The following is an 11910-nucleotide window of genomic DNA, read 5'->3' as shown; positions in this document are numbered from 1 at the left end:
AGAAGTTCCTCCAGCAATTCCTCCAGAAGTTCCTCCAGCAATTCCTCCAGAAGTTCCTCCAGGAATTCCTTCGGAAGTTCCTCCAGGAATTCCTCCGGAAGTTCCTCCAGGAATTCCTCCGGAAGTTCCTCCAGGAATTCCTCCGGAAGTTCCTCCAGGAATTCCTCCGGAAGTTCCTCCAGGAATTCCTCCGGAAGTTCCTCCAGGAATTCCTCCGGAAGTTCTTCCAGGAATTCCTCCGGAAGTTCCTCCAGGAATTCCTCCGGAAGTTCCTCCAGGAATTCCTCCGGAAGTTCCTCCAGGAATTCCTCCGGAAGTTCCTCCAGGAATTCCTCCGGAAGTTTCTCCAGGAATTCCTCCGGAAGTTCCTCCAGCAATTCCTCCGGAAGTTCCTCCAGCAATTCCTCCAGAAGTTCCTCCAGGAATTCCTCCGGAAGTTCCTCCAGGAATTCCTCCGGAAGTTCCTCCAGGAATTCCTCCGGAAGTTCCTCCAGGAATTCCTCCGGAAGTTCCTCCAGGAATTCCTCCGGAAGTTCCTCCAGGAATTCCTCCGGAAGTTCCTCCAGGAATTCCTCCGGAAGTTCCTCCAGGAATTCCTCCGGAAGTTCCTCCAGGAATTCCTCCGGAAGTTCCTCCATGAATTCCTCCGCATGATCCTCCAGGAATTCCTCCGGAAGTTCCTCCAGGAATTCCTCCGGAAGTTCCTCCAGGAATTCCTCCGGAAGTTCCTCCAGGAATTCCTCCGGAAGTTCCTCCAGGAATTCCTCCGGAAGTTCCTCCAGGAATTCCTCCGAAAGTTCCTCCAGGAATTCCTCCGAAAGTTCCTCCAGGAATTCCTCCGGAAGTTCCTCCAGGAATTCCTCCGGAAGTTCCTCCAGGAATTCCTCCGAAAGTTCCTCCAGGAATTCCTCCGAAAGTTCCTCCAGGAATTCCTCCAGAAGTTCCTCCAGGAATTCCTCCGGAAGTTCCTCCAGGAATTCCTCCGGAAGTTCCTTCAGGAATTCCTCCGGAAGTTCCTTCAGGAATTCCTCCGGAAGTTCCTCCAGGAATTCCTCCGGAAGTTCTTCCAGGAATTCCTCCGGAAGTTCCTCCAGGAATTCCTCCGAAAGTTCCTCCAGGAATTCCTCCGAAAGTTCCTCCAGGAATTCCTCCGAAAGTTCTTCCAGGAATTCCTCCGGAAGTTCCTCCAGGAATTCCTCCGGAAGTTCCTCCAGGAATTCCTCCGGAAGTTCCTCCAGGAATTCCTCCGGAAGTTCCTCCAGGAATTCCTCCGGAAGTTCCTCCAGGAATTCCTCCGGAAGTTCCTCCAGGAATTCCTCCGGAAGTTCCTCCAGGAATTCCTCCGGAAGTTCCTCCAGGAATTCCTCCGGAAGTTCCTCCAGGAATTCCTCCGGAAGTTCCTCCAGGAATTCCTCAGGAAGTTCCTCCAGGAATTCCTCCGGAAGTTCCTCCAGGAATTCCTCCGGAAGTTCCTCCAGGAATTCCTGTCGAAATTCCTCCAGGAATTCCTCCGGAAGTTCCTCCAGGAATTCCTCCGGAAGTTCCTCCAGGAATTCCTCCGGAAGTTCCTCCAGGAATTCCTCCGGAAGTTCCTCCAGGAATTCCTCCGAAGTTCCTCCAGGAATTCCTCCGGAAGTTCCTCCAGGAATTCCTCCGAAGTTCCTCCAGGAATTCCTCCGGAAGTTCCTCCAGGAATTCCTCCGGAAGTTCCTCCAGGAATTCCTCCGGAAGTTCCTCCAGGAATTCCTCCGGAAGTTCCTCCAGGAATTCCTCCGGAAGTTCCTCCAGGAATTCCTCCGGAAGTTCCTCCAGGAATTCCTCCGGAAGTTCCTCCAGGAATTCCTCCGGAAGTTCCTCCAGGAATTCCTCCGGAAGTTCCTCCAGGAGTTCCTCCGGAAGTTCCTCCGGAAGTTCCTCCGGAAGTTCCTCCAGGAATTCCTCCGGAAGTTCCTCCAGGAATTCCTCCGGAAGTTCCTCCAGGAATTCCTCCGGAAGTTCCTCTAGGAATTCCTCCGGAAGTTCCTCCAGGAATTCCTCCGGAAGTTCCTCCAGGAATTCCTCCGGAAGTTCCTCCAGGAATTCCTCCGGAAGTTCCTCCAGGAATTCCTCCGGAAGTTCCTCCAGGAATTCCACCGAAAGTTCCTCCAGGAATTCCACCGGAAGTTCCTCCAGGAATTCCTCCGAAAGTTCCTCCAGGAATTCCTCCAGAAGTTCCTCCAGGAATTCCTCCGGAAGTTCCTCCAGGAATTCCTCCGGAAGTTCCTCCAGGAATTCCTCCGGAAGTTCCTCCAGGAATTCCTCCGGAAGTTCCTCCAGGAATTCCTCCGAAAGTTCCTCCAGGAATTCCTCCGCAAGTTCCTCCAGGAATTCCTCCGAAAGTTCCTCCAGGAATTCCTCCGAAAGTTCCTCCAGGAATTCCTCCGGAAGTTCTTCCAGGAATTCCTCCGGAAGTTCCTCCAGGAATTCCTCCGGAAATTCCTCCAGGAATTCCTCCGGAAGTTCCTCCAGGAATTCCTCCGGAAGTTCCTCCAGGAATTCCTCCGGAAGTTCCTCCGGGAATTCCTCCGGAAGTTCCTCCAGGAATTCCTCCGGAAGTTCCTCCAGGAATTCCTCCGGAAGTTCCTCCAGGAATTCCTCCGGAAGTTCCTCCAGGAATTCCTCCGAAGTTCCTCCAGGAATTCCTCCGGAAGTTCCTCCAGGAATTCCTCCGGAAGTTCCTCCAGGAATTCCTCCGGAAGTTCCTCCAGGAATTCCTCCGGAAGTTCCTCCAGGAATTCCTCCGGAAGTTCCTCCAGGAATTCCTCCGGAAGTTCCTCCAGGAATTCCTCCGGAAGTTCCTCCAGGAATTCCTCCGGAAGTTCCTCCAGGAATTCCTCCGGAAGTTCCTCCAGGAATTCCTCCGGAAGTTCCTCCAGGAATTCCTCCGGAAGTTCCTCCAGGAATTCCTCCGGAAGTTCCTCCAGGAATTCCTCCGGAAGTTCCTCCAGGAATTCCTCCGGAAGTTCCTCCAGGAATTCCTCCGGAAGTTCCTCCAGGAATTCCTCCGAAGTTCCTCCAGGAATTCCTCCGGAAGTTCCTCCAGGAATTCCTCCGGAAGTTCCTCCAGAAATTCCTCCGGAAGTTCCTCCAGGAATTCCTCCGGAAGTTCCTCCAGGAATTCCTCCGGAAGTTCCTCCAGGAATTCCTCCGGAAGTTCCTCCAGGAATTCCTCCGGAAGTTCCTCCAGGAATTCCTCCGGAAGTTCCTCCAGGAATTCCTCCGGAAGTTCCTCCAGGAAGTTCCTCCAGGAATTCCTCCGGAAGTTCCTCCAGGAATTCCTCCGGGAGTTCCTCCAGGAATTCCTCCGGAAGTTCCTCCAGGAATTCCTCCGGAAGTTCCTCCAGGAATTCCTCCGGAAGTTCCTCCAGGAATTCCTCCGGAAGTTCCTCCAGGAATTCCTCCGGAAGTTCCTCCAGGAATTCCTCCGGAAGTTCCTCCAGGAATTCCTCCGGAAGTTCCTCCAAGAATTCCTCCGGAAGTTCCTCCAGGAGTTCCTTTGGAAGTTCCTCCAGGAGTTCCTCAGGAAGTTCCTCCAGGAGTTCCTCAGGAAGTTCCTCCAGGAGTTCCTCAGGAAGTTCCTCCAGGAGTTCCTCAGGAAGTTCCTCCAGGAAGTTCCTCCAGTAATTCCTTCGGAAGTTTCTCCAATTATTCATCTGGAAGTTCCTATAGTAATTCCTCCGGAAGTTTCTCCAGTAATTCCTCCGCAAGTTCCTCCAGTAATTCCTCCGGAAGTTCCTCCAGTAATTCCTCTGGAAGTTCCTCCAGTAATTTCTCCGGCAGTTCCTACAGTTATTCCTCCGGAAGTTCCCCCAGTAATTCCTCCGGAAGTTCCTCCAGTACTTCCTCCAGAAGTTTTTCTAGTAATTCTTCCGGAAGTTCTTCCAGTAATTCCTCCGGAAGTTCCTCCGGAAATTCCTACCGGAATTCTTTTGGAAGTTCCTCTAGGAATTCATGCTGAAGTTCCTCCGGGAATTCGTTTGGAAGTTCCTTCAGGATTTATCCAGTATGTTCCACACGGAATTCCCCCGGAAATTCCTTCAGGAATTCCTCCGGAAGTTCCTCCAGGAATTCCTGCCGAATTTCCTCCAGGAATTCCTACCGAAGTTCCTCCGGGAATTCGTCCAGAAGTTCCTTCAGGATTTATCCAGTAAATTCCACCAGGAATTCCCCCGGAAGTTCCTCCAGAAATGCCCGGAATTCTAGGTGGCCAATTCCAATTTCCGGAGGAATTCCTGGAGGAACTTCCGGAAGATTTCATGAAGAAACTTCCGGAGGAATTCTTGGAGAAACTTCGAAAATCGCCGATATGTACTCCAGTGTACTTGTTTTGCAAAATCATGAAGTTTGACATGTCGCAAGATGGATTTCGAAGCCGATCTGCCAGTGACCACTTTTTCCTGGAGGGAGGTAACCCCAGTACTCCCCGGAATATATCTGGAACCATGGCCATTGCAAAAAAAATTGACCTCAGTTCCAAAAACTATAGGAATTTTGTGATCGATTCCAGAAGGTTGCTTGAAAATCCGTTAGAGATTAGCTGAGCTGCGTGGTTTTGAATTTCAAGTTTTGTCGTAAAATGGGGGTTGGGGACGTACTTGTTAAAGATTGTTGTGGGATACTGACGGGGACCCTTTGGAGACTCTAACGGGAATCCTTTGGGGATTCCAATTGAATAGAATAGTAGAATAATCAATGGTGGATCGCAAAAGACAAATCTTAATTCGTACCTTTGTTACTATTTTGTCCCACTTACCAGCTTTTAAATTACAATCTTAGCAATTATTCGATGATTTAAGAACATAAAACTTGATGAGGTCAGTGGCCTTATTTTGTTGTGCGATATTTGGGCAAATAGAATGAAGTTCAATACAATCCACATCTAGTCAAAATCCAATCCAGAACTAATCCAAATCAAATCGGAACCCCATTTAAATCCAAATTTAATTCATATCCAAATCTAGTTCAAATCCAACTACGTGAGACGTATAGAGTAGAGTGGGGCAAGAGTACGCACTTAGTTTTTAATCGACCATATGCCTTATGAAGCAAGTTTCTGCATATTATATCAATGTCGACGATTCGTATACTCTTTCTATATGTTACTTACGGTCGTCTGGGAGATACAAAAATTTTAACATCTTTCGAAACGCCTCACTTTATACGAGTCGCAGAATAGACACAATATGTATTTAAGTGCTGAACCAGTAAACGATGTTGACTCAATTTGGTACTGTACGGAACATGACGCATCTGATTAATGCCATTGTGGCCCGAGGGAAAAAAATGTTCAGGTGGTCTCTTTGCTTATACGACATTAAAGTCTAAAACATGTTTTTTTCTGTTTTTATTTCTAATCTCTGTTTTGTTCTGTTGTGTACCATGAAGTTCTTATCAAACGGGAGATGCTCTCTGGCGAACTATAATTTTAGTATTACAATAGGCCACACCGTTAATTACGCCATTTATGATAATGAATATGATAAAGAGTAACTAGATGTCAATCCACATATATTCAATTTTCTTTCTTATATTTGACACAATAATCATAATAAATTCCGTAATCTAAATAGGCTTTCAACATAAAATATAATTAAGAATGACGACTATAATTTTAATTATGATAAGCTATTTACATATTTGTCTAGAGATTTTTTCATCGTTTATTTCATTTGATTACATTCATTAATTTCATGTATTTTAACGATCTAAACATTTAATAATTGAAACAGTTGACGAACCATGTCATCAAAGATGTGGCCTACGTTTTCTAATTTGAGTTCATCTAGGTGAATATTACCAGAAGGCCGCTGTAGCGTGAATAATTATAACACTCCCGGCCGATCGTTAAGTTCTCCTCTATGCAGCGGTATACACATAATCGATTTCCTGCAAGACGTCCTGGATATCTTGTAGCTCACTTACTTTTATGAGATCAGAGCAGAAAAAAGAAATCTGAAAAAAAGAATGGTTACGATTGATGAAAAATTAATAAATAAATATCTAAATTTTTGTTTTAAACTAAAACCTGGGTGATGTTAACTTAATTTTAAATGGGCGTCTGCTTTACGACAATGTCCAGGAATATACAACATATGGGAGATCCCACAAGGATTTCCCGAAATCCCTGGAAGATTTACTTCGGAATTCCTGAAGAAATACCGACGCAATTTCTGTAGACCGAGCTAAGGAATAACGATGGAAATGAGAATCCTTCAGGATTTCCGACTTAATTCTTTCAGACATTCTGACAGGATTCCTACATTGACAGGAATCCAACGGGAATCCATCAAGGATTCTTATGGAAATCCTTCAAGGATTCTTATGGAAATCCTTCAGAGATAACGACAAAAATTCCTCAGGGATTCCTTCAAAGATTCTCTCGGAATTACTTTAGGGCTTTCATCGGAAAGTATTACATCGGAAATTCTTTAGAGATTTCAAAGCGAATACTTTTGAGATACCGATGCGAATCCTTAAGCGATTCCGATTAAGATTACCATCTTTTATATTCCGACAGGATTTCTTCAGAGGGTAATTTTTCTGGAATTATGATTTCTGTCGCAACTTCTTGAGGAGTCCTGGAGGAAATCTTTCAGAGATTTCAATGGAAATTCTTCAGTGATTCAGACGGGATTTTTTTTATGCTTAACGGTAATCCTTCAATGATTCCGACGGGAACACAAAAAAAACGACGGAAATTTTTAAGAGATTCCGACGGGAATCCTCAAAAGATTCCGACCAGAAATTCTAAAGAGATTTCGACAGAGATTTTGAAAAGATTTCAACGGGAATCCTTCAGAGATTGTGAAGGGAATTCTTATTCTAGTATTTTGGAGGAAACAGTTCAGGGATTTTGACGGGAATTTTCCAGGGATTCCGACGCAAATCTTTCGGGGATTCCGACGGAAATCCTTCTGGAAGTCAGAAGCGAATCCTTTTTGAATTCTCTCAGGGATTCCGTCGGAAATCTCTCAGCGATTCCGAAGAAAATCCTTCATATCCTGACGGGATTCTGACAAAAAATCCTAAGAAATTCTGACGGTATTTCTTCAACGATTCCGACGGGAATCCTCCTAAGATTCCGACGAGAGACTTTCAGAGATTCAGACGGGAATCCTCCAGAGATTTCGACAGGCATCCTTCAGGGATTCCGACGGGAATTCTTCAGAGATTCCGATGGGAATTGTTCAGAGGTTCATGGACTTCGACAGAGATCCTTCAGGGATTTTGACGATAATTCTTTAGAGATTCGAAGCGATTGCTTTTAGGATTCTTAAAGAAAATCCTTCAGGATCATCGTCAGGATTTTAGAAGAATTATCGTCGAAATCATTGAAGAAATCCCGTTGGAGTATGAAGGATTCTCTTCGGAATCGTCGCGTCGATATCGATATCAAGGATTCCGAAGAAAATCTTTCAGGGCGGGAGTTCATTAGGAATTCCTGCGGAAATCCTACAAAGTTTACGACGGGAATCCTTCTGAATTTCGAAGAAGACCCGCCAGAATCTCAAGTATTCCTGCTGTGACATCAAAAGGATTTCCATCGGAGTCTCAGAAGGATTTGCTTCGTAATCGCTGAAGAATTCCCGTTGAAATCCTTTGAAGATTTTAGTCAGAATTTCTGAAGGATTACCGTTGGAAACCCTGAATAGTTTCCGCTGGAATATTTTTATTTACGGATTCCCGTCGGAACCCCACCGACTATAAAAATCTCCTTGCGGAATCATTGAAAGATTCCCGTTGCATCCTTTTGGATTCCCGTTGGAATTTCCTGAGAATTCCCATCGGAGTCTCTGAAGGATTCCCGTTGAAATCCCTGTAGGATCCCTGTCTAAATCTATGAAGGATTCCTTTCGAAGTCCCTGAAGGATTCCCGTTAAATCCCTGAAGGATTCCCGAAGGAATCCCTGCAGGATACCCCTCGGAATCTCTGAAGGATTCCCGTTGGAGTCCCTAAAGGATGCCCGTCCGAATCTCTGAAGGATTCTCGTCAAAATCCCTGGAAAATTCTCATCGAAATCTCTAAAGGACTCCTGTTGAAATCTCTGAAGGATCTCTGTCGAAGTCCCTGAGGGATTCCCGTCGGAGTCCCTGAGGGATTCACGGCGGAGTCTCTGAATATTCCCATCGGAATCACTGAAAGATGCCTGTCAAAATCTCTGGAGAATTCCCGTCTGAATTTCTGAAAGTTTCCTGTCGGAATCCCAGGAAGATTCCCGTTGGTATCCCAGAAGATTGGAGTTTGGAGTTTCTGAAGGATTCCCGTTGGAATCTCTGAAGAATTCCCTTCGGAATCCTTGAAAATTTCCCTTGGTAATCCCTAAAGGACTCTCGTCGGAGTCCCTAAAGGATTCTCTTCGAATTTCGAAGGAATCTCGACAAGAATCTTTTAGGAACTCCGACAGGAATCCTTTATGGATTCCGACAGGCATGCTTCAGAGATTCCGCGGAAATCCTACGGAAATCCTCCAGAAATTCTGACGAAAATCTTTGAGTTATTCCGACGGGCATCCTTCAGAGGTTCCGACGGGAATTCTTCAAGGAATCCGACGGGCATCCGTCAGGGATTCCAACAAGAATCCTCCAGGGATTTCGAACTTCGAACACACAGACAGGGGCTCTCCTTAGCCATGCGGTAAGACGCGCGGCTACAAAGCAAGACCATGCTGAGGGTGGCTGGGTTCGATTCCCGTTGTCGGTCTAGGCAATTTTCGGATTGGAAATTGTCTCGACTTCCCTGGGCATAAAAGTAATATGTATCATCGTACTAACCTCATGACATACGAATGCAAAAATGGTAGCCTGGCTTAGAAATCTCGCAGTTAACAACTGTGGAAGTGCTTAATGAACACTAAGCTGCGAGGCGGCTCTGTCCCAGTGTGGGGATGTAATGCCAAGAAGAAGAAGAAGAAGATTCCCGTCGGAATCCCAGAAGAATTCTCGTCGAAATTCCAGAAGGATACCCGTTCTCTGAAGAATCCCTGTCCACATTTATGGAGGATTCCTTTCGAAGTCCCTGAAGGATTCCCGTCAGAGTCCCTGAAGGATGCCCGTCCGAATCTCTGAAGGATTAAAATCCCTGGAAAATTCTCATCGAAATCGATAAAGGATCCCTGTTGAAATCTCTGAAGGATCTCTGTCGAAGTCTCTGAAAGATTCCCATCGGAATCTCTGGAGAATTTCCGCCGGAATCCCTGAAAGATGCCTGCCGAAATCTCTGAAAGATTCCCGTCGGAATCCCAGAGAGATTCCCGTTGGAATGCCAGAAGGATTATCGTTGGAAATTCTGAAGATTTCCTGTCGGAATCTCTGATGGATTTCCTGTCCGAATCTCTGATGGATTCTTGTCGAAATCCCATAAAGATTTCCGTCGAAATCTCATAAGGATTTCCGTCGGAATCCCATATGGAGTCCCAGAAGGATTCACGTCGGAATGCTTGACTCATTCCCGTCGGAATCTCAGAAGGATTTCCATCAGAATCCCTGAAGGATGTCCCTCAGAATCTCTGAAGGATTCCCTTCGAATCCAAATCCGGGGAATTTGAAGGATTCTCGCCGGAATCTCTTAAAGATTTCCGTCGAAATTCTAGAAAGATTCCCATCGGAAGGATTCCAGTCGGCCCGGAAAAATTCCCGTCGAGGTTATGCCGAAATACCTGAAAGAAGCCTGTTAAAATCTCTAAAGGATACCTGTTAAAATCCCCGAATTAGTCCCGTCAAAATCCATGAAGTATTCTTATCTGAATCACTAAAAGATTCATGTCGGAATCAATGAAGAATTATCGTCGGAATACCTGAATTATTCTCGTCAGAGTCCTATTGTAACATCTGAGTGATTCTCCTTGGAAATCATCGGATCGTCGGAATCTCTACTGGTTTCCCCTAGGAAACCATTATTTTTTTTATCGGAATCGCTGAAGTATTGACGTCTGAATCCACGGAGGATTCCCGTCGGAAACCCTAAAAGATTGCTATCAAAGTAATAATATCAGAATCCCTGAAGGATAGACGTCGCAATCCCTGAAGTATTCATATCGGAATCCTTCCAATATTCTTGCCTAGATTCCCTCTATAATCCCTAAACGATTCTTATCGGTGTTATTGAAGGATCTTTTAAAGATTTCCTTCGAAATTTCAGAAAGATTCCCATCGGAAGGATTCCAGTCGGCCCGAAAGAATTCCCGTCGATGTCCCTTAAAATGTTATGTCGAAATACCTGAAAGAACCTTGTTAAAATCTCTAAAGGATACCTGTTAAAATCCCCGAATTAGTCGCGTCAAAATCCATGAAGTATTCTTATCTGAATCACTAAGGCTGTGAACCATTCCACCGATTCGTTTAACTTTTAGTTAAAGTTTGACAGTTCGATGGTTATTTCGCCGTGGTTAAAAATAACCCTGCTCCGGAGCATGGTTAGATTTGACAGTTCAATAGTTAAACTTTGTTCGCGAGAAAATTGGCGCCAAATCCATTTCGTTCCGAATAACTATCAATCTGTCGAAACTCAAATGGGTCGACTTCGGAGTTAAATTTTAACCACAATGGGAAAATAAACACCGAAGTGTCAAATTTTAACTAAAAGTTAAACGAATCGGTGGAATGGTTCACAGCCTAAAGGATTCATGTCGGAATCAATGAAGAATTACCGTCGGAATACCTGAATTATTCTCGTCAGAGTCCTATTGTAACATCTGAGTGATTCTCCTCGGAAATCATCGGATCGTCGGAATCTCTACTGGTTTCCCCTAGTAAATCATAAATTTTTTTATCGGAAACGCTGAAGTATTGACGTCTGAATCCACGGAGGATTCCCGTCGGAAACCATAAAAGATTGCTATCAAAGTAATAATATCAGAATCCCTGAAGGATAGACGTCGCAATCCCTGAAGTATTCATATCGGAATCCTTCCAATATTCTTGCCTAGATTCCCTCTATAATCCCTAAAACGATTCTTATCGGTGTTATTGAAGGATTCCCGTTGGAATTCCTGTAGCATTCTCTTCGAAATCCTCGAAATATCCCATAATCGCAGTCCATTAAAGCTTCTTTCTAAAAAAAACTCGATTTCCGCCAGTGTTAACTTTAGTTTTTAACTAAAAATCTTACTGACTTACGGTATATGCTTTTTACCTACCTCACTCCCAAATCCCAATACGATATCTATTATTGCAGTTCCTTAGCAGAAACTGTCAGGAGGAAATGATCGATGAATCTACCAAGTCTATTACCTCTCCTTCCATACTTTCCCTTGGAAGGAACAACATAATCGGATCCACAAGCTGCCGTGTTTTGTTGGAGGTGGCACCGGCCGACCGACCTACAATTTTGTTTCTGCCCACTGTGCTGTTCATAATAGCGAAATATCTGTATCACGGAATTTCAGGCCTGCAGATGTCAAGCTAATCAGATTGAATTCCTGAAGAAAATACAAATAAATATTGCGTGAGAATTATATTCGGCAATGCTGTTAAAACCGAGATTTCGAACAGTCACTCATTAGGATACTTACTTATTCATCTTCCTTGGAGGAACAGCAGTCGGGTTCCGAACTATACAGAGTGTTTGTAGACAAGTTTTTTGAGACTTACATACTTCCTTATTATAATGCAAGCTCACACAACACCGGGGAAGAAAAACAAAACATGATGGTCGAGAAAAACAAAAACAAATTCATGTGTCAATTATGCACGGTGAAAAATATATGCTCAAAAGTTGACAGATTATGGCGTGTGACTTGGTGTCTTTTCATGTGTATACCTAGAACTCTACACACCGATGGAGACTTCAAGCGCACGCTTAGATCAGATTACCCAAATGTAGGTACTTCATTCACCCATATTTGGGTATCTGATACATCACCTATATTATTG

General features: G+C 44.7%; 1 long non-coding RNA gene across 1 annotated transcript; it reads right to left on the bottom strand.

Moving 5' to 3' along the window:
* Positions 1–5368: 5368 nt before the first annotated feature.
* LOC134220774 (uncharacterized) lies at positions 5369–11696 on the bottom strand. Its single transcript, XR_009982052.1, has 3 exons — positions 11550–11696; positions 11175–11456; positions 5369–5991 (listed from the first exon to the last, which is right to left on the bottom strand). It is a non-coding gene; the product is annotated as an uncharacterized LOC134220774 (long non-coding RNA).
* Between the last annotated feature and the right edge of the window lie 214 nt (positions 11697–11910).

This window comes from Armigeres subalbatus, chromosome 3, assembly GCF_024139115.2.
Source record: "Armigeres subalbatus isolate Guangzhou_Male chromosome 3, GZ_Asu_2, whole genome shotgun sequence".
Lineage (NCBI taxonomy): Eukaryota > Metazoa > Arthropoda > Insecta > Diptera > Culicidae > Armigeres > Armigeres subalbatus.
This window is presented reverse-complemented; position numbering and strand designations above follow the sequence as displayed.